The following is a 20,910-nucleotide window of genomic DNA, read 5'->3' on the forward strand; positions in this document are numbered from 1 at the left end:
GTAGGTTTACATAGTTCCCATATATCATTACAAAGTACCGGCCTGTAATAACTTATGTAGATGCATGTAAAGACAAAGGGAGACTTTTATGGATTTGTTTTTTTGTGGGAGACTCAAGCCTGTGACTTCTCTTTTTCACCACCAGGTGGTGCCATGTTGGCCATTGTAGGCTGATGTAAAAGTCCCCTGTCTAGTCTGACATACCAGACCTAAGGCAACTGGTAACATTGTGGGATGCCAGCTGGCTTGTCTAGATCACAGGTGTCAAACTCATTCCGTGGAGGGCAGAGTGTCTGCAGGTTTTCACTCCACCCTTAATTATGAACTCCCCCTCACCTGGGGTGTATTCATTACGTCTTTGCGACGCAAAACATTTACCATTTAAGAACCAAAATGGAAGCAAAACGGAACAAAAAACGGGGAGGAACCTAGCTGCATTTGTCTAATAGAAACTGGTTTAAGTTGCAAAACATTTGGAGTAAACGATTTCTGTTGCAAAAAAAGTTTTGCAACAGACAATGTTTTGCAACAGAATTAGCGTAATGAATACACCCCTGGTACTTTAGGTCTTAAATTGGACACTAAATTAAACTAGCAGACACAAGGAATGAGTTGGACAGCCCTGGTCTAGACTCTAGGGAGACTATTGCCTGGCTAAAGACAAGTCAGACACTCATTACTGTTGTTTACTAACCTCTGGCTGAATCCATGTATTACGGTGTCTGGTTTCACACTGAGTGGCCTAGTTACAGTTATGAGTAAATCGGCGTGAAAAGCCGATTAGTAAGAATGTCTCACCCCATGTTCCAGAATGTCTCACCCCATGTTCCAGAATGTCTCACCCCATGTTCCAGAATGTCTCACCCCATGTTCCAGAATGTCTCACCCCATGTTCCAGAATGTCTCACCCCATGTTCCAGAATGTCTCACCCCATGTTCCAGAATGTCTCACCCCATGTTCCAGAATGTCTCACCCCATGTTCCAGAATGTCTCACCCCATGTTCCAGAATGTCTCACCCCATGTTCCAGAATGTCTCACCCCATGTTCCAGAATGTCTCACCCCATGTTCCAGAATGTCTCACCCCATGTTCCAGAATGTCTCACCCCATGTTCCAGAATGTCTCACCCCATGTTCCAGAATGTCTCACCCCATGTTCCAGAATGTCTCACCCCATGTTCCAGAATGTCTCACCCCATGTTCCAGAATGTCTCACCCCATGTTCCAGAATGTCTCACCCCATGTTCCAGAATGTCTCACCCCATGTTCCAGAATGTCTCACCCCATGTTCCAGAATGTCTCACCCCATGTTCCAGAATGTCTCACCCCATGTTCCAGAATGTCCTTTTTCCCTTTAAACAGATTACAACCCATCACTTTTGGTTATTGAAGAAGAAAAAAATCTATATTGCTATTTTTAAAACAAGCCATAGAAGGTTGGTTGCAATTTCAGTTTAATCCACCAGAAAACACAGAACAAATATTACAACAAATATTATGGTTAAACTCAAATATACTAATACATAACCAATATTTTTTAGAAAACATGTTTAAAAAAGGTATAATCTTTGTTAATGATATCATAAATAGGACTGGTGGAGTTACGTTACACATGCAGCTAATAAAAAAATATGGAGACGTCTGCTCTACTCAAAATTACAATCCAGGTATGCAAAGCTCACAGCTGTAATTGCTGCCAAAGGTGATTCTAACATGTATTGACTCAGGGGGTTGAATATTTATCTAAAGAAAATGTATTAGCAATAATTGAATATCTACGTAAGTAAAAGTTAACAATAACGAAAAATATTAAAAATTAAACGACAAAGCTAGTAAAACAAGTCATGTAATTATTTCCCATGTTCATTGTTTCAGATGTATGTTCCCTTCAACCCCAGTATGCAGTGCATTCGGGAAGTATTCAGAACCCTTGACTTTTTCCACATTTTGTTACGTTCCAGCCTTATTCTAAAATGAAATAGTTATTTTTTTCTCTCATTAATCTACACACAATACCACAAATGTATTAAAAATAAAAAACGGAAATAAAACATTTACAAAAGTATTCAGACCCTTTACTCAGTACTTTGTTGAAGCACCTTTGGCAGCGATTACAGCCTCAAGTCTTCTTGGGTATGGCGCTAGAAGCTTGGCACACCTGTATTTGGGAAGTTTCTCCCATTCTTCTCTGCAGATCCTCTCAAGCACTGTCAGGTTGGATGGGGAGCGTCGGTGCACAGCTATTTTCAGGTCTCTCCAGAGATTTTCAAATCGGGTTCGGGCTCTGGCTGGGCCACTCAAGGACATTTAGAGACTTGTCCCAAAGCCACTCCTGCATTGTCTTGGCTGTGTGCTTTGGGTCGTTGTCCTGTTGGAAGGTGAACCTTTGCTCCAGTCTGAGGTCCTGAGCGCTGTGGAGCAGATTTTCATCAAGGATCTCTCTGTACTTTGCTCCGTTCATCTTTCCCTCTTTCCAGACTAGTCTCCCATTTCCTGCTGCTGAAAAACATCCCCACAGCATTATGCTGCCACCACCATGCTTCACCATAGGGATGGTGCCTGGTTTCCTCCAGATGTGACGCTTGGCATTCAGGCCAAAGAGTTCAATCTTGGTTTCATCAGACCAGAGAATCTTGTTTCTCATGGACTGAGAGTCCTTTAGGTGCCTTTTGGCAAATCATGTCCAATCAAGTGAATGTACTACAGGTGGACTCCAATCAAGTTGTAGAAACATCTCAAGGATGATCATGGAAACAGGATGCACCTGAACTCAATTTCGAGTCTCATATCAAAGGGTCTGAATACTTATGTAAATAAGGTATGTTTTTTAATACATTTGCCAACATTTCTAAAAACCTGTTTTCGCTTTGTCATTATGGGGTGTAGATTGATGAGGAAAATAAGCCTGTAACGTAAGAAAATGTGGGAAAAGTCGAGGGGTCTGAATACTTAACGAATGCACTGTACACAGGAAAATAAATGAAAACATTGTGAACAAATGTCTAACGAACAAATGGTAAATGGCATTTATCCTGCTCTGGAAAACAGGTTATGCCATAGGGCTCTGGTCAAAAGTAGTGCACTATATAGGGAATAGGGTTCCATTTGATATTTATGGCTACCTGCTGTTGTCCATTCATTCACTCGTTTCCCATAAACACTGTTCTGGAATGTTGCTAGTTTCCCCTCCCACCACAGCTATCAGATTGCTAAACCCTCAGGTCTGTAATGAGGATCTCAATAGCAGCTTTGTGTCTAGTTTCTTTCCTAGTCATCTAGTTTCGAAATGAAAACTGTGATTCGTGGATACTGCCAGACTGCCAACTTGATTTACAGCTTTCTCAGGTCCAGGAAGGATGATAACATGAGACTACTAGACCAGAAACACACTATGGACTTGGCAGAGAACGAACAACGAGTCCCTTAAACTTCAGGGTACACTGGGGCTAGGAGGTGAGGCGTCCGAATCGCAGTTGGATGTCTTTGCCACTATAGGATTAGTGTTCTAGTCACAAGTTTGTTCACGCCCAGTTATTTCTGCCATATTTTGTGATGTATATGTGGCTTTCCTTGTCCGTTTGTGTCGTAAGTAAAGAACTATGAGGACAATGACCAGGACTCCTGCAGGGATGAAAAACAACAGCAGTGTAGATCTGTCTCTGGGACAGTCGTCATGGTTTCTCCTGCTTGACACTGTTGACACAACAGAACAAATTATAAACAGTGGCAAAATTATTAAACACCCAGTATATATCCACCCTGAAGAAGTCAGTAATATAATATATTTGATTTTATTAGGATCTATTTTAGTCCTCATTTGGACTAATCTTCCAGGAGTACTTAAACATTAAAATATAATTTACAATACAATCACATTTTCACATACAGTATAACACACTGTTACAAACAACATACATAATACACTGCCACAATGACCAGATAAATACTCTGACAGTCTGAAAAGATAGATTTGTTCCTTCATCTACCATAGTCAATGTATTATATGGTTCTAAAGTATTGTTTGAATGTACAGTACCAGTCAAAAGTTTGGACACACCTACTCATTCAAGGGTTATTCTTTATTTTGACTATTTACTACATTGTAGACTAATAGTGAAGACATCAAAACTATGAAATAACACATATTGAATCATGAAGTAACAAAAAAGTGTTAAACAAATCAAAATATATTTGAGATTGGAGATTCTTCAAAGTAACCACCCTTTGCCTTGATGACAGCTTTGCACACTCTTGGCATTCTCTCAACCAGCTTCACCTGGAATGCTTTTCCAACAATCTTGAAGGAGTTCCCACATATGCTGAGTACTTGTTGGCTGCTTTTCCTTCACTCTGCCGTCCGACTCATCCCAAACCATATCAATTTGGTTGAGGTCGGGTGATTGTGGAGGCCAGGTCATCTGATGCAGCACTCCATCACTCTCCTTCTTGGTCAAATAGTCCTTACACAGCCTGGAGGTGTGCCGAGTCATTGTCCTGTTGAAAAACAAATGATAGTCCCACTAAGCGCAAACCAGATGGGGGATGACATATCGCTGCAGAATGCTGTGGTAGCCATGCTGGTTAAGTGTACCTTGAATTCTAAATAAATCACAGACAGTGTCACCAGCAAAGCACCCCACACAATCACACCTCCTCCTCCATGCTTCAAGGTGGGAACCACACATGCAGAGATCATCCGTTCACCTACTCTGCTTCTCACAAAGACACTGCGGTTGGAACCAACAATCTCAAATTTGGACTCATCAGACCAAAGGACAGATTTCCACCGGTCTAATGTCCATTGCTTGTGTTTCTTAGACCAAGCAAGTCTCTTCTTATTATTGGTGTCCTTTAGTAGTGGTTTCTTTGCAGCAATTTGACCATGAAGGCCTGATTCACGCAGTCTCCTCTGAACAGTTGATGTTGAGATGTGTCTGTTACTTGAACTCTGTGAAGCATTTATTTGGGCTGCAATTTCTGAGGCTGGTAACTATAATGAACTTATCCTCTGCAGAAGAGGTAACTCTGGGTCTTCCTTTCCTGTGGCGGTCCTCATGAGAGCCAGTTTCATCATAGCGCTTGATGGTTTTTGCGACTGGACTTGAAGAAACTTTCAAAGTTCTTGACATTTTCCGGATTGACCTTCATGTCTTAGGGCTATCTTCTGTATACCACCCCCCTACCTTGTCACAACACAACTGATTGGCTCAAACACTTTAAGAAGGAAAGAAATTCCACAAATTAACTTTTAACAACGCATACCTGTTAATTGAAATGCATTCCAGGTGACTACCTCATGAAGCTGGTTGAGAGAATGCTAAGAGTGTGCAAAGCTGTCATCAAGGCAAAGGGTGACTATTTTAATATATATTTTGATTTGTTTAAGCCTTACTACATGATTCTATGTGTGTTATTTCATAGTTTTGAGGTCTTCACTATTATTCTACAATGTAGAAAATAGTAAAAATAAAGAAAAACCCTTGAATGAGTAGGTGTGCCCAAACTTTTGACTGGTACTGTATATATATATATATATATATATATATATATATATATATATATATATATATATATATATATATACATATATATATATATATATATATATATATATATATATATAGTGTACAGCGCCTTCAGAGTGTATTCATACCCCTTGACTTATTCCACATTTTTTGTGTTACAGCCTGAATTCAAAATGAAATAGATTGTTTTCTCTCACCCATCTACACACAATCCACCATAATGACAAAGGGAAAACATATATTTAGACATTTTGGCAAATGTATTGAAAATGAAATACAGAAATATCAATTTACATAAGTATTCACACCCCTGAGTCAATACTTTGTAGAATCACCTTTGGCAGTGATTACAGTTGTGAGTCTTTCTGGGTAAGTCTCTAAGAGCTTTGCACACATGGATTGTGCAACATTTGACCATTATTCTTTTCGAAATTCTTCAAGCTCGGTCACATTAGTTGTTGATCATTGTTAGACAACCATTTTCAAGTCTTTCCATAGATTTTCAAGTAGATTTAAGTTAAAACTGTAACTCGGTCACTCTGAAACATTCACTGTCTTCTTGGTAAGCAACTCCAGTGTAGATGTGGCAGTATGTTTTGGGTTATTGTCCTGCTGAAAGGTGAATCCATCTCCCAGTGTCTAGTGGAAAGCAGACTGAACCAGGTTTTCATCTAGGACTTTGCCTGTGCTTAGCGCCATTCTGTTTCTCTTTTATCCTGAAAGACTCCCCAGTCCTTAACAATTACAAGCATACCCATAACATGATGCAGCCACCACTATGCTTGAAAATATGGAGAGTGGTATTCAGTAATGTGTTGTATTGGATTTGCTCCAAACAGAACACTTTGTGTTGAGGACAAAAAGTTATTTTCTGTGCCACATTTTTACTTTAGTGCCTTGTTGCAAACGGGATGCATGTTTTGAAATATTTTTTATTCTGTACAGGCTTCCTTCTTTTCACTCTGTCAATTAGGTTAGTATTGTGGAGTAACTTCAATGTTGTTGATCCATCCTCAGTTTTATCCATTCACAGCAATTAAACACTGTGACTGTTTTAAAGTCACCATTGGCCTCATGGTGAAATCCCTGAGCGGTTTCCTTCCTCTCCGGCAACTGAGTTAGGAAGGACGCCTGTATCTTTGTAGTGACTGGACGTCTTGATACACCATCCAAAGTTTAATTAATAACTTCACCATGCTTAAAGGGATATTCAATGTCTGCTTCTTTTTTAACCCATCTACCAATAGGTGCCATTCTTTGCGAGGCACTGAAAAACCTCCTTGGTCTTTGTGGTTGAATCTGTGTTTGAAATTCACTGCTCGACTAAGGGTCCTTACAGATAATTGTATACAGTGCCTTCGGAAATTATTCAGACCCCTTGACTTTTTCCACATTTTGTTACGTTACAGCCTTATTCTAAAATTGAATAAATACATGTTTTTCCTCAGCAATCTACACACAATACCCCATAATGTCACGACTTCCTCCTAAGCTGCCTCCTCTCCTTGTTCGGGCAGGCTTCGGCATTCGTCGTCACCGGCCTTCTAGCCATTGCCGCATCACATCGCATCATTCCATTTGTTTTGTTTTGTCTATTACACACACCTGGTTCATATCCCCTCATTAGTATGTGTATAAGTGTTCCCTCTGCCCCCTTGTCCTTGTGGGTGATCGCTTAATGTGAGGAGAGTAGCTCGGTTGAGCTCAGTGTATTTTGTATTGCCGGGGTATATTTTCCCTGTGTGCCTGTTTTGTTCCAGTGTGCCTGTTTTGCACACTGGACTGTTTGACGCTATTCTGCGTAACTCTGTATTCCGGAATAAACTCTGTATTCTGTGATTTACACTCCTGCGTCTGACTCCTTCAAATCACAGAATCAAAGGAAGCGATGGATCGGGTTCTCCAGGTCGTCCAACACCTGGAGAGGAGAGGACCCGATCTGTCGAGACCAGCTGGGCGACCGGATCCAGCCACCCACACCCCAGCACACAGAGGGATCCAGATATCCCGACCACGGGATTTCGACGGGACAGCTGCTCTCTGCCAGGGATTCCTCCTCAAACTGGATCTCTTCTATTCCAGCATCAGGCCGGCCCCATCGGAGCGGGAGAAGGTGTCTTCCCTCGTCTCCTGCCTCTCAGGGAAAGCCCTGGAGTGGGCCAACGCAGTTTGGAATGAAGGAGGAGCCGTGTTGGACAACTACGGGGAGTTCGCTCGCCTCTTTCGGGCTGTCTTCGATCACCCGCCCGAGGGTAAAGAGGCGGGCGAGCGGCTGGTCCACCTGAGGCAGGGGACGAGGACTGCGCAGGACTTCGCCCTGGAGTTCCGGACTCTAGCAGCTGGGTCCGGGTGGAACGAGCGGGCCCTCATCGACCACTTCCGGTGCCATCTGCAGGAGGACGTCCGAAGGGAGCTAGCCTGCCGGGACACCATGTTGTCCTTCAATCAACTGGTGGACATGGCCATCCGCTTGGACAATCTGCTGGCGGCCAGAGGACGTCCTGGAGGGGGTCTGCCCGTTCCAACCCCGCCTGACTCGGATCATGTGCTGATGGAGCGGTAGAGTGGAGGATGACAGCGCCAGTGTCTGACTCCTTCAAATCACCCATCACACAAGCGAAAACAGGTTTTTAGAAATGTTTGCACATTTATTGAAAATAAAAAAACAGTAATACCTTATTTACATAAGTATTCAGACCCTTTGCTATGTGACTCGAAAATTGAGCTCCGGTGCATCTTGTTTCCATTGATCATCCTTGAGATGTTTCTACAACTTGATTGGAGTCCACCTGTGGTAAATTCAATTGATTGGACATGATTGGAAAAGCACATACCTGTCTATATAAGGTCCCACAGTTGACAGTGCATGTCAGAGCAAAAACCAGCCTTGAGTCTTCTTGGGTATGACGGTAAAAGCTTGGCAACCTTTCCAAATTATGTCCAATCAATTGAATTTATCATAGGTGGACTCCATTCAAGTTGTAGAAACATCAAGGATGATCAATGGAAACAGGATGCACCTGAGCTCAATTTCGAGTCTGATAGCAAAGGGTCTGAATACTAATTTAAATAAGGTATTTCTCAAGGGGTCTGAATATATATATATATATATATATATATATATATATATATATATATATATATATATATATATATATATACACACACAAAAGTATGTGGACACCCCTTCAAATTAGCGGATTTAGCTATTACAGCCACACCTGTTGCTGACAGGTGTATAAAATCTAACATAGCATTCAATCGCCATAGAAAAACATTGGCTGCAGAATGGCCTTACTGAAGAGCTCAGTGACTTTCAATGTGGCACCATCATAGGATGCCACCTTTCCAACAAGTCAGTTCGTCAAATTTCTGCCCTGCTAGAGCTGCCCCGGTCAACTGTAAGTGCTATTATTGTGAAGTGGAAAAGTCTAGGAGCAACAATGACTCAGCCGCGAAGTGGAAGCCACACAAGCTCAAAGAACGGGACCGCCGAATGCTGAAGTGTGTGGCACGTAATAATCGTCTGTCCTCGTTTGCAACACTCACTACCGAGTTCCAAACTGCCTCTGGAAGCAACATCAGCATAATAACTGTTTGTCGGGAGCTTTATGAAATGGGTTTCCATGGCCGAGCAGCCGCACAAAAGCCTAAGATCACCATGTGCAATGCCAAGCATCGGCTGGAGTGGTGTAAAGCTCGCCGCCATTGGACTCTGGAGCAGTGGAGTGATGAATCACGCTTCACCATCTGGCAGTCCGAGGGACGAATCTGGGTTTGGCGGATACCAGGAGAACGCTACCTGCCCGAATGCATAGTGCCAACTATAAAGTCTGGTGGAGGAGAAATAAGGGTCTGTTTTTCATGGTTCGGGCTCCTTAGTTCCAGTGAAGGGAAATCTTAACGCTACTGCATACAATGACATTCTAGATGATTGTGTGCTTCCAACTTTGTGGCAACAGTTTGGGGAAGGTCCTTTCCTGTTTCAGCCTGACAATGCCCCCATGCACAAAGCGAGGTCCATACAGAAATGGTTTGTCGAGATCAGTGTGGAAGAACTTAACTGGCGTGCACAGAGCCCTGATCTCAACCCCATCGAACACCTTTGGGATGAATTGGAACACTGACTGCGAGCCAGGCCTAATCGCCCAACATCAGCGCCCGACCTCACTGACGCTCTTGTAGCTGAATGGAAGCAAGTCCCCGCAGCAATGTTCCAACATTCAGTGGAAAGCCTTCCCAGAAGTGTGGAGGCTGTTATAGCAGAAAAGGGGGGGGGACCAACTCCATATCAATGCCCATGATTTTGGAATGAGATGTTCGACGAGCAGGTGTCCACATACTTCTGGTCATGTGGTGTAGCTAGCTACGTTCCCTAGCTACAGTTACAGTTATAGAATTCTGTAAAGAACTTGCTTTCTATTTTCAACCCAGCCTCCCGGCCCTGGGACAGACGGACACACGCAACATCAGGGGATTTAGGTTCCTCTTTCTAATAATAGGTTGCGGTTGAGAGATAATTACATTGGCCTGGATGTTCCCATGGTAGGGTGTGGGTAATTTATGTGTTGTAAACACTGCTCAGCCCCTACATTAAAGGATTAGCTTATTCCAGAGTAAATGTTTGTCAGACATGTCACGCAATAGTTGGCATGGAATATTGTCTCGGCTTGACTCAGTGTCACAGGTTGGGTCTGAACCCCAGTCTCCCACAAGAGGAACCAGGCATCTTAACCAGTAGCCAAATAGGAACTTCACTCTTCGCCAAAGGGTGACAGTATCTATGTTTCCATGAACTTGTCCAATGTTATTTTTTTTGTTGACGTTTAGAAAGTTTGCATAGAAAATAGATGTGACGATTGGTGCGTTTCCATTCAACCATCTTCTGTCGATTAAATCAGCTGGACGTGATGACGTCACACACAAAATATGCGAAAGTATTCACCACCCTTGGAATTGTTCCTATTTTGTTGCCTTACAACCTGTAATAAATAAACAAAATGGGGGGGGGGGTTTGTATCATTTGATTTACACAACATGCCTACCACTTTGAAGATGCAAAATATTTTTTATTGTGAAACAAACAAGAAATAAGACCAAAAAAAAAAAAAAAACTTGAGCGTGCATAACTATTCACCCACCTATTCACCCACCCTACATATCCCATAGAAACCAATCCATCATAATGAAGCAGTAATCTCTGGATACACCCCGTCACCCACCCTACATATCCCATAGAACCCAATCCATCATAATGAAGCAGTAATCTCTGGATACACCCCGTCACCCACCCTACATATCCCATAGAAACCAATCCATCATAATGAAGCAGTAATCTCTGGATACACCCCATCACCCACCCTACATATCCCATAGAAACCAATCCATCATAATGAAGCAGTAATCTCTGGATACACCCCGTCACCCACCCTACATATCCCATAGAAACCAATCCATCATAATGAAGCAGTAATCTCTGGATACACCCCATCACCCACCCTACATATCCCATAGAAACCAATCCATCATAATGAAGCAGTAATCTCTGGATACACCCCGTCACCCACCCTACATATCCCATAGAAACCAATCCATCATAATGAAGCAGTAATCTCTGGATACACCCCGTCACCCACCCTACATATCCCATAGAAACCAATCCATCATAATGAAGCAGTAATCTCTGGATACACCCCGTCACCCACCCTACATATTCCATAGTAACCAATCCATCATAATGAAGCAGTAATCTCTGGATACACCCCATCACCCTACTGTATACTACCAACATTGTTGACGTTTAATTAATCCTTTGACTCTAAACAAGAGTGTTCAGTTTAGTTTCAGTTTCAGACCTATATTCTATATTATTTTCTTAAAGTGCCAATATCACAATATGTGATTGGTACAGCCATTATTAGCCTAAATAAATTCTGGACTAAAAATGTGCTTAACAAGTCACATAATACGTTTCAAAGAGTGTTTAGCATGATTTTTGAATGACTACCTCATCTCTCTCCACACATTAAATTATCTGTAAGGTCCACAAAGACCAGGCAGGTCTTCCAATGCCTCGCAAAGAAGGGCACCTATTGGTATATGAAAAATCAAAAATCAAAGCAGACATTGAATATCCCTTTGAGCATGGTGAAGTTATTAATTACACTTTGGATAGTGTATCAATACACCCAGTCACTACAAAGACATAGGCGTCCTTCCTAACTCAGTTGCTAAAGTGGAAGGAAACCGATCAGGGATTTCACTATGATGCCAATGGTGACTTTAAAACAGTTACAGAGTTGAATGGCTGTGATAGGAGAAAACTGAGGATGGATCAACAACATTGTGGTTACTCCACAATACTAACCTAATTGACACAGTGAAAACAAGGAAGCCTGTACAGAATAAAAATATTCCAAAACATGCATCCTGTTTGCAATAATGCACTAAAGTAAAACTGCAAAGAAATTGGCAAAGAAATGACATTTATGTCCTGAATACAAAGTGTTATGTTTGGGGCAAATCCAACACAACACATCACTGAGTACCACTCTCCATATTTTCAAGCATGGTGGTGGCTGCATCATGTTATGGGTATGCTTGTCATCGGCAAGGACTAGGGAGTTTTTTATGATAAAAATAAACGGAACATAGCTAAGCATAGGCAAACTCCTAGAGGAAAACCTGGTTCAGTCTGCTTTCCAACAGACACTGGGAGACAAATTCACCTTTCAGCAGGACAATAACCTAAAACACAAAGCCAAATATACACTGGAGTTGGTTACCAAGATGACACTGAATGTTCCTGAGTGGCCTAGTTACAGTTTTGACTTAAACCGTCTTGAAAATCTATGGCAAGACTTGAAAATGGCTGACTAGCAATGATCAACAACCAATATTTAAAAGAATAATGTGCAAATATTGTACAATCCAGGTGTGCAAAGCTCTTAGAGACTTACCCAGAAAGACTCACAGCCGTAATTGCTGCCAAAGGTGATTCTAACATGTATTGACTCAGGGGGTTGAATACTTATGTAAATGAGATATTTCTCATCAAGATAGTGTTTTATTTTTATTTTTAAAAAATGTTAGAATTTGTCTTCCACTTTGACATCACAGAGTATTTTGTGTAGATCGTTGACCAAAAAATATATATTAAATCAATTTCAATCCCACTTTGTAACACAACAAAATGTGGAAAAAGTCAAGGTGTGTGAATACATTCTGAAGGCACTGTAAATACCTCATGAGCTTAGTTCAACAGTCTTACCCCATCAGAACCCAACATATACAGTTCCGTGAAAAGGTACTTGCCCCCTTTTAAATTTCTCTACTTTTGCATATTTTTGATACTGAATGTTATCAGATCTTCAACCAAAACCTAATATTAGATCAAGGGAACCTGAGTGAACAAATCACACAACAATTACAGTGAGGGAATAAAGTATTTGATCCCCTGCTGATTTTATACGTTTGCCAACTGACAAAGACATGATCAGTCTATAATTTTAATGGTAGGTTTATTTGAACAGCGAGAGACAGAATAACAACAAAAAAATCCAGAAAAACGCATGTCAAAAATGTTATAAATTCATTTGCATTTTAATGAGGGAAATAAGTATTAAACCCCTCTGCAAAACATGACATGGCAAAACCCTTGTTGGCAATCACAGAGGTCAGACGTTTCTTGTAGTTGGCCACCAGGTTTGCACACATCTCAGGAGGGATTTTGTCCCACTCCTCTTTGCAGATCTTCTCCAAGTCATTAAGGTTTTGAGGCTGACGTCTCCAGACCTTAATGTGCTTCTTCTTGAGCCACTCCTCTGTTGCCTTGGCCATGTGTTTTGGGTCATTGTCATGCTGGAATACCCATCCACAACCCATTTTCAATGCCCTGGCTGAGGGAAGGAGGTTCTCACCCAAGATTTGACGGTTCCTGGCCCCGTCCATCGTCCCTTTGATGCGGTGAAGTTGTCCTGTCCCCTTAGCAGAAAAACACCCTCAAAGCATAATGTTTCCACCTCCATGTTTGACGGTGGGGATGGTGTTCTTGGGGTCATAGGCAGCATTCCTCCTCCTCCAAACACGGCGAGTTGAGTTGATGCCAAAGAGCTCGATTTTGGTCTCATCTGACCACAACACTTTCACCCAGTTCTCCTCTGAATCATTCAGATGTTCATTGGCAAACTTCAGACGGGCCTGTATATGTCCTTTCTTGAGCAGTGGGACCTTGAGGGCGCTTCAGGATTTCAGTCCTTTACGGCGTAGTGTGTTACCAATTGTTTTCTTGGTGACTATGGTCCCAGCTGCCTTGAGATCATTGACAAGATCCTCCCGTGTAGTTCTGGGCTGATTCCTCACCGTTCTCATGATCATTGCAACTCCACGAGGTGAGATCTTGCATGGAGCCCCAGGCCGAGGGAGATTGACAGGTCTTTTGTGTTTCTTCCATTTGCGAATAATCGCACCAATTGTTGTCACCTTCTCACCAAGCTGCTTGGCGATGGTCTTGTAGCCCATTCCAGCCTTGTGTAGGTCTACAATCTTGTCCCTGACATCATTGGAGAGCTCTTTTGTCTTGGCCATGGTAGAGAGTTTGGAATCTGATTGATTGATTGCTTCTGTGGACAGGTGTCTTTTATACAGGTAACAAACTGAGATTAGGAGCACTCCCTTTAAGAGTGTGCTCCTAATCTCAGCTCGTTACCTGTATAAAAAAGACACCTGGGAGCCAGAAAGCTTTCTGATTGAGAGGGGGTCAAATACTTATTTCCCTCATTAAAATGCAAATCAATTTATAACATTTTTGACATGCGTTTTTCTGGATTTTTTTGTTGTTATTCTGTCCCTCACTGTTCAAATAAACCTACCATTACAATTATAGACGGACCATTTCTTTGTCAGTGGGCAAACGTACAAAATCAGCAGGGGATCAAATACTTTTCCCCCCTCACTGTACACACTTATTTCTGAAAACAAAGTTATGCAACACCCAATGCCCCTGTGTGAAAAAGTAATTGCCCCCTTATGCTAAATTACTGGTACGCTTCCTGTAGTTGTTGTCTTTGGCACACTCTTCCATGATGATTGGTCCCATTAAGTCTGGCGAAAACCAAACACTGCATTCCCACAGTATAATAATAAGCCATTTAGCAGACTCGTTTATCCAAAGCGACTTACAGTCGTGCGTGCATAAATTTTTTTGTGTATGGGTGGTCCCGGGGATTGAACCCACTACCTTGGCGTTACAAGCGCCGTGCTCTACCAGCTGAGCTACAGAGGACCACAGTAAGAACCTCATACCAACAGTCAAGCAGGTGATGGTTTAGAGATGCTTTGCTTCCTCAGGATCTGGACGACTTGCCTTAATAGAAGGAACCATGAATTCTGCTCTGTATCAGAGGATTCTAAAGGAGAATGTCAGGCCATCCGTCTGTGAGCTGAAGCTGAAGCACAGCTGGTTGATGCAGCAAGACATTGATCCAAAACACACAATCAAGTCTACATGAAAATTGTTTAAAAAAGCAACACATTTAAAGTTTTGGAATGGCTTAGTCAAAGTCCTGACCTAATCCCAATTGAGATGTTGTGGTAGGACTTGACACAATCAGTTCATGCTTGAAAACCCACAAATGTCGCTGAGTTAAAGCAGTTCTGCATGCAAGAGTGGGCCAAAATTCCTGATTGGTCAACAACTACAGGAAGCATTTGGTTGCAGTCATTGCAGCTACAGGTGGCACAACCAGTTACTTTCTCACAGAGGGGATTTGGGTGTTGCATAACTTTGTTAATTAAATAAATAAAACGGCCCTGTAAGCTTGCTTTATTCCATGTTAGTAAAACATATAATGGTAAACAAACACTGTATTCAAAACATGTTTAAAACTATATTTTTGATCTCATGAATGGCCAGTCTTTGCATCCATAGCTCTGTCTATGAAATTTATAGAATGGTCACATTTCTCCATCCCCACCCCTCAGCCATTTACCAAAAAAGGGCAGATGACTGCTTTGTTATTGTTTGAATCAAATCAAATCAAATCAAATGTTATTGGTCACATGCGCCGAATACAACAGGTGCAGACATTACAGTGAAATGCTTACTTACAGCCCTTAACCAACAGTGCATTTATTTTAAACAAAAAAAGTAAGAATAAAACAACAACAAAAAAAGTGTTGAGAAAAAAAGAGCAGAAGTAAAAGAAAGTGACAGTAGGGAGGCTATATATACAGTAAAATAAAGTGACAGTAGGGAGGCTATATATACAGGGGGGTACCGTTGCAGAGTCAATGTGCGGGGGCACCGGCTAGTTGAGGTAGTTGAGGTAATATGTACATGTGGGTAGAGTTAAAGTGACTATGCATAAATACTTAACAGAGTAGCAGCAGCGTAAAAAGGATGGGGTGGGGGGGCAGTGCAAATAGTCCGGGTAGCCATGATTAGCTGTTCAGGAGTCTTATGGCTTGGGGGTAGAAGCTGTTGAGAAGTCTTTTGGACCTAGACTTGGCACTCCGGTACCGCTTGCCGTGCGGTAGCAGAGAGAACAGTCTATGACTAGGGTGGCTGGAGTCTTTGACAATTCTGAGGGCCTTCCTCTGACACCGCCTGGTATAGAGGTCCTGGATGGCAGGGAGCTTTGCCCCAGTGATGTACTGGGCCGTACGCACTACCCTCTGTAGTGCCTTGCGGTCAGAGGCCAAGCAGTTGCCATACCAGGCGGTGATGCAACCAGTCAGGATGCTCTCGATGGTGCAGCTGTAGAATTTTTTGAGGATCTGAGGACCCATGCCAAATCTTTTTAGTCTCCTGAGGGGGAATAGGCTTTGTCGTGCCCTCTTCACGACTGTCTTGGTGTGTTTGGACCATGATAGTTTGTTGGTGATGTGGACACCAAGGAACTTGAAGCTCTCAACCTGTTCCACTACAGCCCCGTCGATGAGAATGGGGGCGTGCTCAGTCCTCTTTTTTTTCCTGTAGTCCACAATCATCTCCTTTGTCTTGGTCACGTTGAGGGAGAGGTTGTTGTCCTGGCACCACACGGCCAGGTCTCTGACCTCCTCCCTATAGGCTGTCTCATCGTTGTCAGTGATCAGGCCTACCACTGTTGTGTCGTCTGCAAACTTAATGATGGTGTTGGAGTCGTGCCTGGCCATGCAGTCATGTGTAAACATGAACTCCCGAGTGGCGCAGTGGTCTAAGGCACTGCATCGCAGTGCTAGCTGTGCCACTAGAGATCCTGGTTCGAATCCAGGCTCTGTCGTAGCCGGCCGTGACCGGGAGACCCATGGGGCGGCGCACAATTGGCCCAGCGTCGTCCAGGGTAGGGAAGGGAATGGCCGGCAGGGGTGTAGCTCAGTTGGTAGAGCATGGCGTTTGCAACGCCAGGGTTGTGGGTTCGATTCCCATGGGGGTATGAAAAATAAAAAATGATGTATGCACTCACTAACTGTAAGTCACTCTGGATAAGAGCGTCTGCTAAATGACTAAAATGTAAATGTAAATGTAAACAGGGAGTACAGGAGGGGACTGAGCACGCACCCCTGAGGGGCCCCCGTGTTGAGGATCAGCGTGGAAGATAGGTTGTTACCTACCCTTACCACCTGGGGGCGGCCCGTCAGGAAGTCCAGGATCCAGTTGCAGAGGGAGGTGTTTAGTCCCAGGATCCTTAGCATAGTGATGAGCTTTGAGGGCACTATGGTGTTGAACGCTGAGCTGTAGTCAATGAATAGCATTCTCACGTAGGTGTTCCTCTTGTCCAGGTGGGAAAGGGCAGTGTGGAGTGCAATAGAGATTGCATCATCTGTGATCTGTTGGGGCGATATGCAAATTGGAGTGGGTCTAGGGTTTCTGGGATAATGGTGCTGATGTGAGCCATGACCAGCACTTCATGGCTACAGACGTCAGTGCTACGGGCCAGTAGTCCTTTAGGCAGGTTATCTTAGTGTCCTTGGGCACGGGGACTATGGTGGTCTGCTTGAAACATGTTGGTATTACAGACTCAGTCAGGGACATGTTGAAAATGTCGGTGAAGACACTTGCCAGTTGGTCAGCACATGCTCGGAGTACACGTCCTGGTAATCCGTCTGGCCCTGCGGCCTTGTGAATGTTGACCTGCTTAAAAGGCTTACTCACATCGGCTACGGAGAGCATGATCACATAGTCATCCGGAACAGCTGGTGCTCTCATGCATGCTTCAGTGTTGCTTGCCTCGAAGCGAGCATAGAAGTGGTTTAGCTCATCTGGTAGGCTTGTGTCACTGGGCAGCTCGCGGCTGTGCTTCCCTTTGTAGTCTGTAATAGTTTTCAAGCCCTGCCACATCCGACGAGCGTCAGAGCCGTGTAGTACAATTCAATCTTAGTCCTGTATTGACTCTTTGCCTGTTTGATGGTTCGTCGGAGGGCATAGCGGGATTTCTTATAAGCGTCCGGGTTAGAGTCCCACTCCTTGAAAGTGGCAGCTCTACCCTTTAGCTCAATGCGGATGTTGCCTGTAATCCATGGCTTCTGGTTGGGGTATGTACGTACGGTCAATGTGAGGACGACGTCATCGATGCACTTATTGATGAAGCTAGTGACTGATGTGGTGTACTCCTCAATGCTATCTGAAGAATCCCGGAACATGTTCCAGTCTGTGCTAGCAAAACAGTCCTGTAGCTTAGCATCTGTGTCATCTGACCACTTTTTTATTAACCAAGTCACTGGTGCTTCCTGCTTTAGTTTTTGCTTATAAGCAGGAATCAGGAGGATAGAGTTATGGTCAGATTTGCCAAATGGAGGGCGAGTGAGAGCTTTGTATGCGTCTCTGTGTGTGGAGTAAAGGTGGTCTAGAGTTTTTTTTCCTCTGGTTGCACATGTAACATGATGGTAGAAATGAGGTAGGACGGATTTAAATTTCCCTGCATTAAAGTGCCCGGCCACTAGGAGCGCTGCCTCTGGGTGAGCGTTTTCCTTTGCTTATGGCCTTATACAGCTCATTGAGTGCAATCTTAATGCCAGCATTGGTTTGTGGTGGTAAATAGACAGCTATGAAAAATATAGATGAAAACTCTCTTGGTAAATAGTGTGGCAAAACCTCGAGACTTCCTTAGTATTTGACTTTGTGCACCAGCTGTTGTTTACAAATATACACAGACCGCCACCCCTTGTCTTACCGGAGTCAGCCGTTCTATCCTGCCGATGTAGCGTATAGCCCACTAGCTGTATGTTGTCCATGTCGTCGTTCAGCCACGACTCGGTGAAACATAAGATATTACTGTTTTTAATGTCCCGTTGGTAGGATAAGCGTAATCGTAGGTCATCTAATTTATTTTCCAATGATTGAAGATTGGCTAATAGGATTGATGGAAGAGGCAGTTTACTCGCTCGCCGTCGGATCCTTACAAGGCACCCCGACCTACGTCCACGATATCTCTGTCTCTTTCTCCTGCGAATGACGGGGATTTGGGCCTTGTCGGGTGTCTGTAGGATAACCTTTGCGGCCGCCTCGTTGAAGAAAAAATCTTCGTCCAATACGAGGTGAGTAATCGCTGTCCTGATATCCAGAAGCTCTTTTTGGTTATAAGAGACGATGGCAGAAACATTATATACAGAATAAATTACAAATAATGTGAAAAAACACACATAATAGTACAATTGGTTAGAGGGCTGTAAAATGGCAGCCATCTTCTCCGGCGACATCATCACTCCCTAGGATATTTCCTAGGAAACAGGCACAGCTGTTTCCTAGGAAATATAAACACACCATGTAAAGTGTTGGTCTCATGTTTCATGAGCTGAAATAAAAGATCAACAGACATTTTCCATACGCACAAAAAGCTTATTTCGCTCCAATTTTGTGCACACATTTATTTACATCCCTGTTAGTGAGCATTTCTCCTTTGCCAAGATAATCCATCCACCTGACAGGTGTGGCATATTTTTTTTTGTGATCCAATTGACATTTTAGTCATTTAGCAGACGCTCTTATCCAGAGCGACTTACAATTAGTGAGTGCATAAATTTCATACTGGGAATCTCAAGTTTTGAGGGAGTGTGCAATTGGCACGCTGACTGCAGGAATGTCCACCAGAGCTGTTCCAAGATAATTGAATGTTAATTTCTCTACCATAAGCCAATTACCAATTTCTCTCAATGTCATTTTAGAGATTTTGGCAGTACGTCCAACCGGCCTAACAACCGCAGACCATGTGTAACCATGACAGCACAGAACCTCCATATCTGGCTTTTTCACCTGCGGGATCATCTGAGACCAGCCACCCGGACAGCTGATGAAACTGAGGAGTATTTCGTTGAAATTATTGCATGTTGCGTTTATTTTTTTGTTCAGTATACAAAGCTACAAATGTCCAGGGATGCTCAAATCAACGTGTTCAATCGAAAAGAAGTGTTTCTTGTTGGAAAAGTTCAGATAGTATCTCCCCGTTTCACTCCCTGTTTCAGACACTGAACATGTCTCCATAGACAACGTGGTCCCTCAGTAGTCCAGGTTAACATCCCTACTCTAATCAGTTCAATGCCCATCAGTTCTCTGAATGGGCGAAAGGTGGCTTCTATCATTCTAGTTATACAGTCCATTGATTCATGGGAACGCAGCAGCAGTACAGGGCACCACACAGTATTTCCGGTGTCACCTACTGCCGTTGTTCTCTTGAACAAGGCACTTAGCCCCCAAACTGCTCCAGGGGTGCTGATCTGTGGACTGTGTGTAGTAGTGTCTTGTGGAGTTGTGACAGAAATAAAATTACTACTAATTTCCGTTCTAGCATCTATTCTACTCCCCTGTAATTTGTTGTGGGCTATGGAAAAAATGTAATCTTGAAGGTCAATCAGCATTAACAATCTGTAGGTGTGCTTCTTTCTCAATAAGATTACAAGGACTCCTGACCACATAATAACTAGGCCTACTCCTCCCCAAATCTAGTGGGGACTGTAGATATGTCTCATTGTTGTTTTTTTGTCCTGATTTTATTAATCCGCTTTCAACATTAATTGTTTTTCTTCTGTTTGTTTTTTTTCATCTTTTTTTATAACGCTTTTTAAAATGTAACTTAAAAGAGTATTACTATTATCATTAATCAATCAATTAAGTATTCAATCAAACCATTCAGTGGACATCAGCTCACCATAGCTCACTGGCCTCTCTATGACCTGATCCAGGAGCTGGTTCCTCAGGTAGAAGGTGTAGTTGACTGCTCCTCCAGCCTGCACCACCAGCTGGGTACGGAGGGAAAGGAGAAGGCCCGGGGCCCTGGAGGACTGGGTCACTGAGATGTTATGGGTGAGGTTATGGCCATGCGGGTCCAACCAGCGGACCTCTGGTTCTGGGTAACCTTCAGTCTCATAGAGGAAGGTGACTTTAGAGGGGTGGGCCTGGAATGTGAAGTGA

The sequence above is a fragment of the Coregonus lavaretus genome, assembly GCF_964263955.1.
Source record: "Coregonus lavaretus genome assembly, chromosome: 7".
NCBI classification, from domain to species: Eukaryota; Metazoa; Chordata; class Actinopteri; order Salmoniformes; family Salmonidae; genus Coregonus; species Coregonus lavaretus.